Here is a 15452-nt window from a genome sequence, read left to right on the forward strand (position 1 = left end):
TAAAAAAGTTCTGTCCTTCTTTGGCACCACTTGGCCATTGGTTTGAAAAATAAGGTAATGCCATAAGCTGTAATGCTTTAAATGAAGGATTTGCTGAACAAATAACCTCAATTGGGATACAAGAAGGAGAAGTATGAGGAGGTCTGAGAAATTTGTTATTTAAAAGTATGGTTTATGAATTTTATGCCTTTTTTAATGTTTTTGTTTGTTTTGTTTTTGTTTGTTTGTTTAAAAAAATGGAAAATCTAATAAATATTCTTTTAAAAAAAAACAACAGAAAGTTCCGGCTGGAAAAAAAATCCCTGCTCTGAGCCACCAGCAGCCCAAGCAAGTCCAGGTTATTATGAAAGCCTTCCAGGCTGGAGGGCAAGACTCCCAGATGATGGTTTCAGTTGACGCAACAGTCTTTTTAGAAACGAAACACTCTCTAGGTGCCTTGATGCTCCCAAGTCAGTGAATTTCTGGCAGATCCCACAACTAGAGGCTTATCCACACTTACCTTTCTTCTGTGCTTTCCAGGCAGTCCTGCGCCCCTTTTTCCTGCTCCAGAGCTTTCCCTACAAGACCCACTACAGTGGTACCTCAGGTTAAGGACTTAATTCGTTCTGGAGGTCCGTTCTTAACCTGAAACTGTTCTTAACCTGAGGTACCACTTTAGCTAATGGGGCCTCCCGCTGCCACAGCACGATTTCTGTTCTCATCCTGAAGCAAAGTTCTTAACCCAAGGTACTATTTCTGGGTTAGCGGAGTCTGTAACCTGAAGCGTATGTAACCTGAAGCGTATGTAACCCGAGGTACCACTGTATAATACCAGAGAAGATGAAGAATTTAGACATGAACGTATTACGGCACTGAGAAAATAAGATTTGTATTTTGTACATACTGGACTTGGTGGTCAACTGAATAAGCTACATTTTAATATATTATGTCACGATGTTGATTTTGACACTATAAGAAGCTGTTTCTAATTTTTGAGAAGTACCGTAGTTTCTAGTAAATAACTTTGCAATTGTTATCATACAGCCTATTACATTTACGTGTTTTTTTCAATTGGATTTGCGTAATATAGGCATTCTGGTGTTTTTAATGTGTGTGATATATACACACTCTCTCTTTCATCAGGACCACAGAAGAGGAGGAAATATTTTTTTAATAATAAAAAAAACCCTACACATGCACCATGGTCCCAATCCTGGTCTGCTTCCCCCCCAGCTATTTGTAAAAACACATGTGCTTAGTAGCAGTGCACACAGTTACTCTTTTGTAGAGCAAAAATGTAGTTTTTCTCAAAGCAGATTTGTTCCTGCTTTCCTCCCAACATGCTGCTTGCAATCTAGATTGGTTCTAGATTCTAGGAGAACGTAGGAAACGTATGCTAAGTCAGACCAACAGTCGACCTAGCTCAGAATTTTCCACCTGACTGGAATCAGCTCCTCAAAAATTTAGCTGGTGGTGGAGCTTGCAGAGATTTGCACGCAAAGTAGATGCTCTATAAAACTGAGCAGGATGAGCCAATACTCTGACTCAGTGGGAGGAGTTTATTCTGCTCCTCACTTGCCTTGAGTGCTCTGGGCTGGGAAATATTTAAAGCAGTCTGGGTGGGGGAAAAGGGTGCTTGGGTTCAGGGGATGCACGCTGCAAATCGGGTCCTCCCTTAAATAGGGCACATATTGCAGTGAGACCTGGATAACCGACACCCTGTCTTGTGGGTGGGCTCTATTGGTCAGCCACAACACCCGATTGGTAGGTCCCTCGAAGCTGGGTGCAATCTGGCCAATGGGACGCAGTCCAAACAGTTCGAGGGACCTATTTAAGCCCATGCACGTGACCCAGAGCTTCCTCTTTCGGCGCGTGCATTCGGAACACCCACCCACCTCTCCCTATTTTTAGGGCTTTGCGCTTGACCTTGCTATGCCGTCGTGTGTCTTTGGGACAGGGGCACGGCAGGAATTTTCCCCAATTGGCTGATTGGCTGTTGCCATTTGGGTTTCGCCTGCCACGTAGCAAATCATCACAACTTGTAAAGTTGCGGATAGGCTCTGGTTCAGGTGATAGGGATGGGAGAAGGCTCTCACCATCCCTATGTGAAGGGTATTCCGTTAAAGGAATCCAGGGACTCGGTGGTTTGGTCAATCCCAGAGAGGGGGTTCTGCCCGTGCCTGAGTCCACGGGGACATTTGGGTGGCAGAGTTAGCCCTTTCCTGGCTTTCTGCTTATCCAGGTGTTCACCCTTGGCTGACCTATGCTGGAACCCTGGGTCAGCGCTACCTGCATGGCAGGGAGCTAGTCGAACCAGAGCCTATGAAGTCACATTCTGTAATCAATAAAGTTGTGGCCTAAATTCTGCCAAAAACCAAACCAAAATTTGAGTCGCGTGTGAATTTATTTAGGGGGGAGGTTTCTGGGTCTGAACACGCAATAAGCCCAGGTTTCAAAACCGAAAACACACGCACACATGTGCGCACACTCGTTCCAGCAATGTTATTGCAATGCCAAGGGCCTTATCTGCTCTGCGGCACAACAGAAACCTGTTCCTTCCTTCTCATAATTAATAGCCTCTTTAAAAGGAGAACAGGGTTCCCCTCTCCCTGGAGGAGTTTTTGGGGTTGTCCTAATGCCAGGAAAGCGTTTCCAGGAAAGCTTTTGTTTTCACTCCACCTGCTGTGGGTTTTCCCCAGAGCGGAAAATGAAGGAAGAAAGTTTGCAAGCCTTCATGCTGCCACTCCTTTGATCATTATAACATTGCAGCCGGCGACTGGATAATTTGAGAGAAGATAAAGGGGAATTTCTGAGGATGCACAGATTGGAAAACGCGCTTAACTGTCTTCCCTGAAAGAAACCCAAGAATAGCAGCTTGATCAGGCTGTTCGGAGTTTTCTTTCAGATGACCTTTGCTCATGGGTAGGCAACCTAAGGCCTGGGGGCCGGATCTAGCCCAATCGCGGTCCGGGAATCAGCATGCTTTTACATGAGTAGAATGTGTCCTTTTATTTAAAATGCATCTTTGGGTTATGTGTGGGGCATAGGAATTCGTTCATTTCCCCCAAAAATATATATAGTCCGGGCCACCACATGGTCTGAGGGATGGTGGACCGGCCCACGGCCGAAAAAGATTGCAGAAATAGTACCTCGGGTTAAGAACTTTGCTTCAGGTGGTGGAGCCTGCTCGCCGTTAAATTTCGGCATAACCCCTATCTACCGCGCTCCGTCCTACTTAACTTCGCTTATGGCCGCGTCTCACCGATATGCCTTCATTAGAGCTAGGTTCAATGTCTTTCCAACAAACTTGCTGAGACATAGATTCACTAAGGGCCAAGTCCCTTCAATGTGTGCTTGTGAAATGAAAACATCTGAATCTCTACATCATGTTATGTTTATCTGCCCTTTGTACAGTTCAGCCCGTGCTAGTATACTAAACTCCATAATCCAGCCTATGGCTGACAAACCAGTAGACCTACAGCTTGCCTGGGTTCTTCAAGATGTGGATCCTTATATTACCCTACAGGTTGCTAAATTCCTAACAGCCGTCCTCTCGTACAAGAGACGGAATGGAATGTTAGCTGATTATTGATATTGATTTTAGTGTAGTGCCTAAAATTTTTAATCTTAATCTTAAACTTTTTTTTAATGAACAGCTAATATCTGTCCTTGTGAGTTGTGAACTGTGTTATACTACTTGTGGTTTGTACGAGTCCGCTGTTTTATTTGATTTGTTTTGTTGTGTTGTAAAGCCGAATAAACATTTTGATTTGATTTGATTCAGGATGAGAACAGAAATCGCGCAGCGGCGGTGCAGCAGCAGCAGGAGGCCCCCTAAGCCAAAGTGGTACCTCATGTTAAGAACAGTCTCAGGTTAAGAACGGGCCTCCAGAATGAAATAAGTTCTTAACCCGAGGTACCACTGTACTATTTCTGGGTTAGCAGAGGCTGTAACTTGAAGCGTCTGTAACCTGAAGCATCTGTAACACGAGGTACCACTGTACAAGACACACAACTGCCCCCTCCCTTTTAACATGGTAGTTCATTTGCGCCACAAGTTTCCTCCCCTAGTGCAGCATGAGCGCTCTCTAAACCCCTCAAATTGCCGTTGTGGCACCGTCTCCTTTGCACCGACGCCGAGTGGACCCAGAGTGCAACCGGAAATATGCGTCAGACATCTTGCCTCCTCAGAGACTGCGGCCTGCCCTGGCTGGTTCAAGACAACTGGGTGCCAACCTGTTGTTGTGAAACAAGCCCTCGCTCGGCCTGGTGCGCACTGAAATGGGCATGCCAATCAGACGCAGGCGAGAAAGCCTGACAAGGCAAATTGAATGTCTTGCTTGGAGCAAACAAGCAGCAGCTGTTTGGCACGGAACGCAGACTTGGCAGGTTGCTCTTTGAAAAACACTCCTTGGCACGAGGACTTTCCAGCTCTTGTGAGTGGCGCTGGAAACTCTGAAAATATGGTCGTCCGTGGCGAGGTTGCAAAAGTCTGGGCAAAATGCATGAAGTCGCCTTTCAGGAAGGGGCTTTGTGCTTGATGCACCTCCTCCCAAGGGCAACATTTGTTATCAGGAGCAAGGTGTCGCATCCTGGGGAAAAGTCAGCTTTCATTTGCAAATGTTTCCTGCCTGGGAGATGGGTGTGAAACTCCTCACAGGCTGGGCCAGACGCCAAAGGGAAATCCCCCTTCCAGTGGATTTCATTGTTGAGCGTATTTCCTTAAGCCTCCTCACAGCCCTGAGCTAGCAGAAGAAGAATAAATTATGCAAAATCAGCAAAGAGGGACGTATTTGCATAATTTATTCCGGTAATAAAATATGCCTTTTTCTTGATGTAGAGTAAAAAAAAACAGAGGAACACCTTATTTCGGCCACAGTCCTGTTATGGGAGGACTTGGCAGCAGTAGGCTAGAGCCCCTCTCGCATGAATGAGCAAGACAGGCTTGCCTTAACACAGGGGTAGGCAAACTAAGGCCTGGGGGCCGGATGCGGCCCAATTGCCGTCTCAATCCGGCCCGTGGACGGTCCGGGAATCAGCGTGTTTTTACATGAGTAGAATGTGTCCTTTTATTTAAAATGCATCTCTGGGTTATGTGTGGGGCATAGGAATTCGTTCTCCCCCCCAAAAAAAATATAGTCCGGCCCACGGCTGAAGGTTGCTGACCCCTGCCTTAACACATCAGCTCTGGCTTACCACATTGGACTATAGGACCACTAACATTAAAGAGTTCATGTTTAGCATTGCTGCAGCTGTGCCTTTTAACACCAGATAGATCAGCACCTATTATATACTGGCAGGGAAGTTCCGATTAAAGCCCATTAATTTAATGGCACCAAACAAAGTACCCCCTGCATAAATACGCACACTTAGCTTTGCATCGTTTACACCGCACAGATTTATTTTCCTGTGATTTATATATCCTTGCTTTGGCAGTGTTTCTTACTATACATAAAAGACCTTAAAAAACCCCATTTAATAAAATACCCTGGCTTTCTCCCATGAAGGCTGCAGGTGCACAATTGGCCAAGGGGCCCACCGGCCTGCTCAGCTCTTCTTTGGGGGGATTGAATTAGAAGTGTCACTTGCTTTATTAAAAGAATGGGATTGTGCTAAAGAGTATATGAAAAAACATTGTTCTGGAGTAAGTATATTGGTATGTAATGAATGATGCTTTACAGGGTTAAAGAAAAAGAAAAATGGTGTAAAAAAAATTTACAAAGGTGGAAGTAATCTAATTAGACACAACAATGCAGTAAGAGTAAATTTTTCGAGGTCTTAGAACAAAGGAAGGAAGTCAATTTGTGTTTATGTACGTCATGATATGTTTTTTTTTCCCTGTAGATGTGTGCTTTTTCGGTTGTGTTTAGTTTAGTTTTGTTTCCTTTCCCTTCTTTTTTTCTTTTCTGTTTTTTTTTGTATGTTCCGGTTTTTGTTTTTGTTTTGGCTTGTACAGTACTATTTTGGATTCAATGTTTGTAATTTTTGTTATGATTCTGCATTGAAAATAAAAAAAATCAAAAAAGAAGAAGAAGAAGTGTCACTTGCTTTCAGCCGGGAATCAGCCATAGAAGCCGTTTCCCTGCCCCCTCCCCAACCCCACCTCTCACCCCCACATCTTATGCCTTCCCAGCTGTCTGTCTAATAGCTAATCTCACAGGGCAGAAACAAAGATCTCTGCTCCTTCTGTGGTTCTTCCAGCTCTGCCTGGGTCACAAGGGGTCTTGTGGGGAAGGAGTGGAGCAAGCCGCTCTTGACAGCTGCTGTCGTGGGTCTGGGGGCAACCCCAGCCTTGCAACCTGTCCACACAATCTCTTTGCAGCACCCTCTCTCTGTCAAAACTATAGACATAAGAACATAGAGACCCCCCAGAGTGTTTTGGTTTTTCTTGTTATTTGTAGCTGTATTACAGTGGACGCTCAGGTTGAGAACATGATCCATGCGGGATGCATGTTCGCAACCTGCAGCGGTGCATCTGTGCACGTGCGGGTTGCGATTCGGCACTTCTGCGCATGTGCAAAGCGTGATTTAGCGCTTCTGCACATGCGCAACCCCCAAAACCCAGAAGTAACACGTTCCAGTACTTCCGGGTTTTGGCAGATCCGTAACCTGAAAAAACGCAACCTGAAGCATCTGTAACCAGAGGTATGACTGTATTCTGCAACATGCCCTTGGTGCTATAACAGTGAGCCAAGGATGCGAGTGGCGCTGTGGTCTAAACCACTGAGCCTCTTGGGCTTGCCGATCAGAAGGTCGGTGGTTCAAATTCGTGCAATGGGGTGAGCTCCCGTTGCTCTGTCCCAGCCCCTGCCAACCTAGCAGTTTGAAAGCACGCTAGTGCAAGTAGATAAATAGGTACCTCTTCGGCGGGAAGGTAAATGGCGTTTCTGTGTGCTCTGGTTTCCATCACGGTGTTCCTTGCGCCAGAAGTGATGTTCCTTGTGCCAGAAGCAGTTCAGTCCTGCTGTCCACATGACCCGGAAAGCTGTCTGTGGACAAACGCTGGCTCCCTCGGCCTGAAAGCGGGATAAGCGCCGCAACCCCAGAGTCGCTTTTGACTGGACATAACTGTCCAGGGGTCCTTTACCTTTTTTTTACCTTTATACTGGACCATCCACGCATCAGATGATGCCACAATCACTTTGTGAATGATACCACATTGCTGCCGTTTGGACTCTTGAGCCACAAAAGCAGGACAGCCAGCAGTCCCCTCTGTGAGAAGTTACTGGATTTCATCAGGAAAGCTGTGGGGCACGCACTGATTGGACACAAAGCAGCCTGAAACGTTGGCAACTTCAAACAGTATTGAAAGTGTGGTCACATACCACAGGCCCAACACAACAGTGGGCACAAAGAATCATGAATACACAATAAGAATTTCTGGAGGAACCCCTTGTCTCTGAAAAAAGAAAAGTACAGGGATTAATATATATACATATTGGAGAGTAAAATATTGTGACCTGGAAGCTTTTTGCCCTGCTCCCAGATGTATGTGTTGGGCCTGTTATAGTTTCTTGGTAGCAAAGAGCCCCTTTGCACATGCACAGAGTCACTCTGGTTCTCATTATAATTATTTCGCATTGTTCCAGACTAGAGCTCAGACTGGCGCTGAAAACAAAAGCTAAGCCCTTTCTGAGGTGAGACTCTGCAGACAGGCACGCATGCTCAGAGGCCCTCTTGTCCAGTATTACTTAACTTGCTTTATGTGCAGGGTTCCCCCCCCCTTATGCATATCTATATCTATATATCTATATCTATATCTATATCTATATCTATATCTATATCTATATCTATATCTATATCTATAATCCCCTTATGCTTATATCGTACCTTATCATAAATCAAAATGCCCAAGGGAGCTAACATTAAAATCTAATACTTAAACAATATCACAATGAATATAACAATAAAGCCATATAACCGAGCTCCCTTGTTCAGCGAACGAGGTCTGGTGCTGGCACCCAAGGCAGATTTCCCAGGCTGAGCCCTGCTCCAAATTATACTGGAGCAGAAAGGGTATTATTTTAATAGACTCATTTCCTCCCCGCCCCTTACTCCCCACCCCCCTGGTCTAATTATCACTAAACGGCTGCCATTTGATCATAACTCACTCGCATCTGTATCCCCCACCCCTCTTTTAATTGCTGCAATTTGTTGATGAATGCAATTTGGATCAGGGTCCCTGCTGTGTGGCAAGGATCAATTAAAGCGCATCAATCTGGGGCATTTGGGGAGGGGAGGCTTTTGTGGGGGGGGGGCGACAGCTGTCATCTCGGCTGCTCCTACTCCCTAACAAGGAAAAAGGGGCTCGGTTTGTGCGGTGAAAATGTCCCTGCAGAGCAGATAAAAGTACAAATTTCGCCCCGCACCGTGAACATGCACATACTAATATGTAGCACTCATATAACATGTTTTATTAGTGTTCAAAGCGCTTCATCTTGGTAATTCACGTGCCCTGTAATATAGGGCAACATTATTTCTCTCGTGGGCTTGGAGCTGAAATTCTGGAGCTGAATTTGAGCAGCTTAGCTTTCTTGTCTCAGCTGGTCTGTTATTATAGTCATTTTTAATTGTCTGGTGGGGGGGGGTTACCTTCCTCTTTGCTGTTTTGTATGTTTTGCAGAGGATTTTATACCCTCCAAAATTTCTCCAATTAAAATAGGGACGTCCCAATCCATACCTTCCAACATTTATCCGATTAAAATAGGGACATCCCATTCCATACCCTCCAACATTTCTCTGATGAAAATAGGGATGTCCTAAGGAAAAGCGGGAGATTCCAGGATCAAATCTGATACAGAAAAATAGGGGTGGTTGGCTTTTGCTGCCCAACTCCCCAAGGGACTGAGTCCTCTAAGTCCATGATGGGTCAGAGATGAATGGATGGAGGCAGGATAAAGAGAAAGCAAGGCAGATCTTTATTTTTCTGTTGAAACCGAATTCCCTCCCCTCCTGGCAAGGAGGCAAGAGAGACCCAGAACCAAGAAGAAACATCTCTTTGCATTTTGACGTGGAGGAGGAGGACATCCACTCTACAAAAAAAGTCAGAAATTACATCACACATAAGGTGGGGTTAATGTGGCTCAGGCAGGCCAAGGTATGATATTCCTGAGGATTTAGCAAGTTTTACATAGTTCCAGACACAGTTTACACAAAACATTCGCATTTGATAAGACAATCAGTGAAATATACTCAGAGTCGAGAGTGGATTTCATGCTCTTTATTCAGCTCATAGTGGTGAGGAGGGAATGGAAGTCCCCTCAAAGTATCTGCTTTATATACATTATTTACACAATGGGCTGCACGTGATTGGCTAATTCCGGAATTCTCCTGTAGGCCAATCAGGTTGTGGATTCACTTCTATCTGGAGCTGGATTGGGTGGCTCCTGCCGACCAATCATACTGCTGCATTGTTCTAGGACCAATCAGACTGCTGCATCCTGAATCCTATTGTTCTAGGACCAATCAGACTGCTGCATCCTGAATCCTATTGTTCTAGGACCAATCAGACTGCTGCAGTTTGGATCCTATTCAACTCAGTACATAACAATCAGGATCCCTCAATGCAGAGCATTTGGGCAAACAATGACAATTAATACAAAGCAGGCTCATAGGAGAGGAATCCCTTTAGGAACTTCCCCTGATTGCTCTCTGCCTACATGTTCTCAGGCAAGGGGGAGGAAGGAGGCAGAGGAAATATTGAGAGTCTTTAGAAGAGCCAAGATGGCTTTTGGATTGCTCTCCTGTACTATTTTAGACATGTGCTTTGTATACTTATGTATAGGGACATGGGTGGCGCTGTGGTCTAAATCACTGAGCCTCTTGGGCTTGCCAATTGGAAGGTCAGCAGTTCGAATCCCTGCGACAGGGTGAGCTCCAGTTGCTCTGTCCCAGCTCCTGCCAACCTAGCATTTCGAAAGCACGCCAGATAAATAGGTATCGCTGCAGCAGGAAGGTAAACGGTGTTTCCGTGCGCTCTGGCACTCGTCACGGTCTTCTGTGTGCCAGTAGCGGTTTAGTCCTGCCAGCCACATGACCCGGAAAACTGTCTGTGAACAAACGCCGGCTCCCTTGGCCTAAAAGCAAGATGAGCGCTGCAACCCCATACAGTGGTACCTTGGGTTACACACGCTTCAGGTTACAGACTCCGCTAACCTAGAAATAGTACCTTGGGGTAAGAACGTTGCTTCAGGATGAGAACAGAAATCGCACGCCGGTGGGAGGCCCCATTAGCTAAAGTGGTACCTCAGATTAAGAACAGTTTCAGGTTAAGAACGGACCTCCAGAACGAAATAAGTTCTTAGCCCAATGTACCACTGGACTTAACCGTCCAGGGGTCCTTTACCTTTTACCTATACTTATGTATGTGCGTTTACCTTGTGCAATTATTGGCATTCATTCTCTATTTGAGACCTTAGAATTCCTATAATAAATCACAAACCGTGACAGCTTCTGTAACTCTGGGACTGGAAAATAGGGGCCCTTGGAGGATCTGGTATTGCCATTGCTGCTGTTTGAGGTGAGGGCCAGAGTATGTATTTTGAGTTGTGGAGGGGCCAGTACCCTCTTAATGTGGCTTGCAGGGGGACATATGATGGGAGAAGTATGCCACCAGCATACGGAACAGAGAACAGTCATTTTGAATCTCTTCTCCCTTCCAGTTCTTCTCCCAGCCAACAGTTTCCTGGTTGTCTTGGCAACAGCTCTCCAAGTATTAGAATGTTTCTGCTACGCTCCAGGTCGATGGGCAGGAGAGAACCTGAGAACTTCCTGTTGCATGAAGCGTGGCCTACCAGGAACGTAAATAAGTACATAATTAAAAAGTGACAAGACTTCTGCGGTCCAGGATTCCATCCTGCATGAGTATACTCTCAGGATCCACGTCAAGGAATCCCTTGACAGTGCCCAGAGACAGTCAGGTCATGTATCCGCAGCAGTGACCAGAAGAGGAATGGAAGGAGTGTAGAAGGAAGAAACGCCATGGCGTATCTGCAGAAGCATAACCGGATGCCTTCATCTGCCCCAGCTGCAACAAATCATGTTTCCCATATTGGTCCCATACAGCCACGGCAGGCGCTGTAACTTCCCAATGGTTTGACTTCACCCCCAAAGGCACTCTCCTCCTTTGTCCCCTGAGGCAGATGGATGCCAACCAATCGTCTGGTTGTGGTGAGTTTGAAATGGCTCCTTTCTTAAGGACAATGTCCAGCTGCTAGGGTTGAGATTCACTCGGGTTCCTTAACTCTGCAGCGGTGGAGGGCTCACATAATCTGATGGATCTGGAGTTCTGACTGTTCTGATGGGTTTTCCTGTTGTTCCATATGGCAGTCCTTTCAAAGCCCTGCTCCATCTTTGGAACGGGGGAAATGTTGTTGACATGAACCCTCCTAAACACTCTCTTTTGTTTCCATTTGCCAGAGCCCATGTTGTTTGGTTTTCTAACAATTTAAGGGGCGAGTCTCCAGTACTTTGGCCACCTCATGAGAAGACTCCCTGGAGAAGACACTGATGCTGGGAAAGATGGAGGGCACAAGGAGAAGGGGGCGACAGAGGACGAGATGGTTGGATAGTGTTTTCGAGGTTACCAGCATGAGTTTGACCAAACTGCGGGAGGTAGTGGAGGACAGAGGTGCCTGGCGTTCTCTGGTCCATGGGGTCACGAAGAGTCGGACACGACTAAACGACTAAACAACAAACAACAACAAGTGGCTGGAGGAAGACTCATGAAATATGTGGCTGAACATGGGGTAGAGCACATTAGAAAAATTACCTCTCTGCCAGCATTGCGTCAACACATTGTCATCCAGTGGAGAATAGAATAGAATAGAATTTATTATTTATACCCCGCCCATCTGGCTGGGTTTCCCCAGCCACTTTGGGCGGCTTCCAACAAAGTATTAAAATACAGTAGTCTGTTAAACATTAAAAGCTTCCTTAAAGAGGGCTGCCTTCAGATGTCTTTTAAAAATCTGGTAGTTGTTCTTCTCTTTGACATCTGGTGGGAGGGTGTTCCACAGGGCAGGTGCCACTACCGAGAAGGCCCTCTGCCTGGTTCCCTGTAATTTGGCTTCTCGCAGTGAGGGAACTGCCAGAAGGCCCTCGGAGCTGGACCTCAGTGTCCGGGCAAAACGATGGAGGTGGAGACGCTCCTTCAGGTATACTGGACCGAGACCGTTTAGGAAGATGACTGAATCCAGGAGGAGAGAGAATCCAGGAACAAAATGACAAAAAAACCACATGGCAACTTAAAGACTAGCCAATTTTATTCTGCCACAAGCTTTTGTGGACTTCCACCCACTGCACCAGTTAGTCTTAATTCATTAGCCTTTAAGATGCCTCAGAACTTTGTTGTTTTTTGCTGCAGCATGGCTACCTAGGTCTCTCAGGAAAGGCTTCTCTGTGTACTGTTGCATTGATTGCTTCTGGGTATTTAGATGTGAAAATGACCCAGAGTGCCTTCACACAGTTTTGGCTGGTGTGCCAGCCGTGCTTTTTTTCCCTAGAGAAGACATATCACTGTCTCACATACCTTGGTTGCATCCAGATTTGATGATTGCAATGTACTCTACCTGGCGGTATATATTGACACAATGCAGCAGCAGAAGACTGCAACAAAGGAACCGCTAGCAAGACAGATAAAGCTGTCTGTCACATTAAACCCAGGCAGATAAATGGTTCTGCAGCTGGTGCCAAACAGATAAGAGACTGTCCCTATTTGGGGTGAGATTCAATCATATACTGACAAACTCAGGTTGCACAATTACATTGATTTGGAGCTTTTGCATGACAAACCCACTTTCCCGAAAGATCAGACTTTTTCTGATAAGGAAAGCGACAGGAAGATGCACTAGAAAATATGGAATAACGCTTGCTCAATGCAATGTTGTCTGGAAAAATGTGAGAACCAAAACACAGCCATCCTTTAAAATTCACATGTATCTGAATTTTGTATATCAGGGGAAAGTGTGCATAAAACACCCATATTAGTGAAAACACAACCAGCAAAATATATATATATAATTACGTCTATATTGCCATCTAAGGATCACAGGGCTGTTAAAAAATTTAAAAGCACAACATACTACTAATTAAAACAGCAATGGTCAAAACAAGAATGTGTTAATTAGAGAAATTTGCAGTGAAATGCTGAAGATTTTTTTTTAAAAAAAATTGCAGTAGAAATGTGAATTTAAAAAATGAGTAACTGCAAGAACAGTTTATCTAACTTCCATCCCTACTAGTTTTAAAGGTGAGGGCAGGTTCATATGCAAAGAGGCAGCCCATGAGTGTGTACTTCCTGGATGCAGTGGTGGGCTGGACAAGAGCCAAGAAGTTGAAACTGGACCCGAACAAGATGGAGGTGGTTCTCAAGTCCAGCAATAAGCCAGGTGGCTTGTTCTGGATGGAGCTGTACTCCCTATGAAAATACAGGTGCATAGTCTGGAAGATTTGTGTGCCTATTTGTGCTGTGAGGGGGACATATATGGCCTCCGGCAAGGACACTTTGCTAATACCAGGGGAATTGGCAAGTCCCTGCCCATGAGGAATTTGCAATGTAAATTTCAGCAGTGGGAGAAGTCAGAGGGTAACCAAGAAAGAAGGAATGGGGAATTCAAAGTCAAGGCTGAATGAAAGGGAGCAACTACAGCCAGTTGTGTGCACTGGAATAGTTTTTTTTTGCTTGTGGGGGGAGCATTAAGGGATTGAACCACATTCTGTCAGTGGGTTTTGATAAAGGATTTTGAATAACTTAAGAGAGGTTGCAGCACGAAGGAGTTCTGGGCTCTGTTTGTGGATCTGCCCTTCTTGGAATTCAAAACACATATTTCAGGGAGAGACCATAGGGGGCATCAAGCAGTACAAGTGAAAAAAGGTCACCTGAACCCCACAGGTTTCCTATATTGGTGTGGCGGAACCCGATTGCTTATATAAATGCACTGCCTTGTTATAAGAATTTTAAGGTCCTATATATAAAAAATAAATGTTCATAAATGTACCAAGCAACCACATATATAAATGTATAAACCCCACAGAAAAAACAGACCCAAATTGACCTCAAATATGTCTCTGCAAGGTCGAAGGAAATGAGGAGCCTCTCCACTGTCTCTTTGCTCACAAATCCTGTCTCAAGGGCACATTTAAGATATGAATAGGGTGAGCCTGTGACCTGGATTCAGGAATTGAGTAGTTATCATAACAAAAGAGTGGCCAGGATGCCCAGGTAATCCAATCAGGTAACCTGGCAGACAGTATAAAAACAACGCACTCAGATTTCTGTTGTAGTCCGCCCCTTCTCTGATGTATATATGATGAACTGGGGGGTGGTCTTGGGCTACACCCCTTCTGTGATGTATGTATGATGTATGGAGGGGTGGTCTTGGGCTCCAGGGTGGGCAGTTCAAAAGTCTATATAAGGGCTTTTGCGCACGGTTCGGGGTCCGTCTCCTCTCTCCTGCGTGTGAGGGGAGCACCCTGTTGCAACAGCTTTAATAAAGATCAGGCTTACTAGCTGCTTTGCTTCTCAATCTTCTCTGGTTGGCCTCTGTCATTTTATCCTACCGATGGAGAACCTAGAAAGGACTCTATAAGGGCTCTTGTGTACCTGTGATAGGAATTTTGAGGTCTTAGATATATGGTAATGCTCATAAGTGTACCAACCAAGCATGTACATAGATCAGCACAGGAAGATGGACCTGAAACCATTTTGATTCCCAAACTGACCAAATGTTTTCCCTGCAAGGGGGTGGGGGGTCAGGGAGCCTTCCCATTGTCTCAGGAATTGAGTAATCAGCATTTTAATGGGTTCAGACTATCAGGAAAGGGAATTAGATAACCTGGCAAACAGGAAAAACAACATTCAAATTTCTGTTTTAGACCGCCTTTTCAGTGATGTAGGTGTGATGTATCTGGGGGGTGGTCTTAGGTTACACCTCTTCTGTGATGTATGTACGATGTTTCTGGGGGGTGGTCTTGATCTATAGGGTGGCAGTTTCAAAAGTCTTTATAAGGCCTTGCGCGCCATTGTTCTGGGTTCCTCCTCCTCTCCTGCGGGTGAGGGGAGCACCCTGTTGCAACAGATCAATAAAGATCAAGCTTACTAGCTGCTTTGCTTCTCAATATTCTCTGGTTGGCCTCTGTTATTTTCTCCTACCAATAGGGAACCTAATGTAAGGTCTCTATATGGGCTCTTGGATACCTCATAAGGGAAAAGGGCAATTTTTGTTTACAACAATCCTAACATGGTATCCCCCTCTGCACCAGGGAAGAAGGGGTGAAGGAAGATCTACATCAGGAACAAGGGGGGTGGGGCAAGAAAAATTGACATTGAGATCTGCTGTGCCAGTGAATTCTGGAGCCTGAGGTGGTCGCCTCCCATTGCCTCATGGGTGAGGTGGCCACGGTCTGTGAGCAAGCACCGCTGTGCCTCCGGCTCCCATGCAGCTGCCTGTAAAATGGACCTGGAATCGCTTGAA

General features: G+C 45.5%; 1 long non-coding RNA gene across 1 annotated transcript; it reads right to left on the minus strand.

The window, feature by feature from the left end:
* Positions 1–8877: 8877 nt before the first annotated feature.
* Positions 8878–10736, minus strand: LOC128400047 (uncharacterized). Its single transcript, XR_008327298.1, has 2 exons — positions 10421–10736; positions 8878–9011 (listed from the first exon to the last, which is right to left on the minus strand). It is a non-coding gene; the product is annotated as an uncharacterized LOC128400047 (long non-coding RNA).
* Positions 10737–15452: the final 4716 nt, after the last annotated feature.

This window comes from Podarcis raffonei, chromosome 13 (genome assembly GCF_027172205.1).
Source record: "Podarcis raffonei isolate rPodRaf1 chromosome 13, rPodRaf1.pri, whole genome shotgun sequence".
Classification (NCBI taxonomy): Eukaryota; Metazoa; Chordata; class Lepidosauria; order Squamata; family Lacertidae; genus Podarcis; species Podarcis raffonei.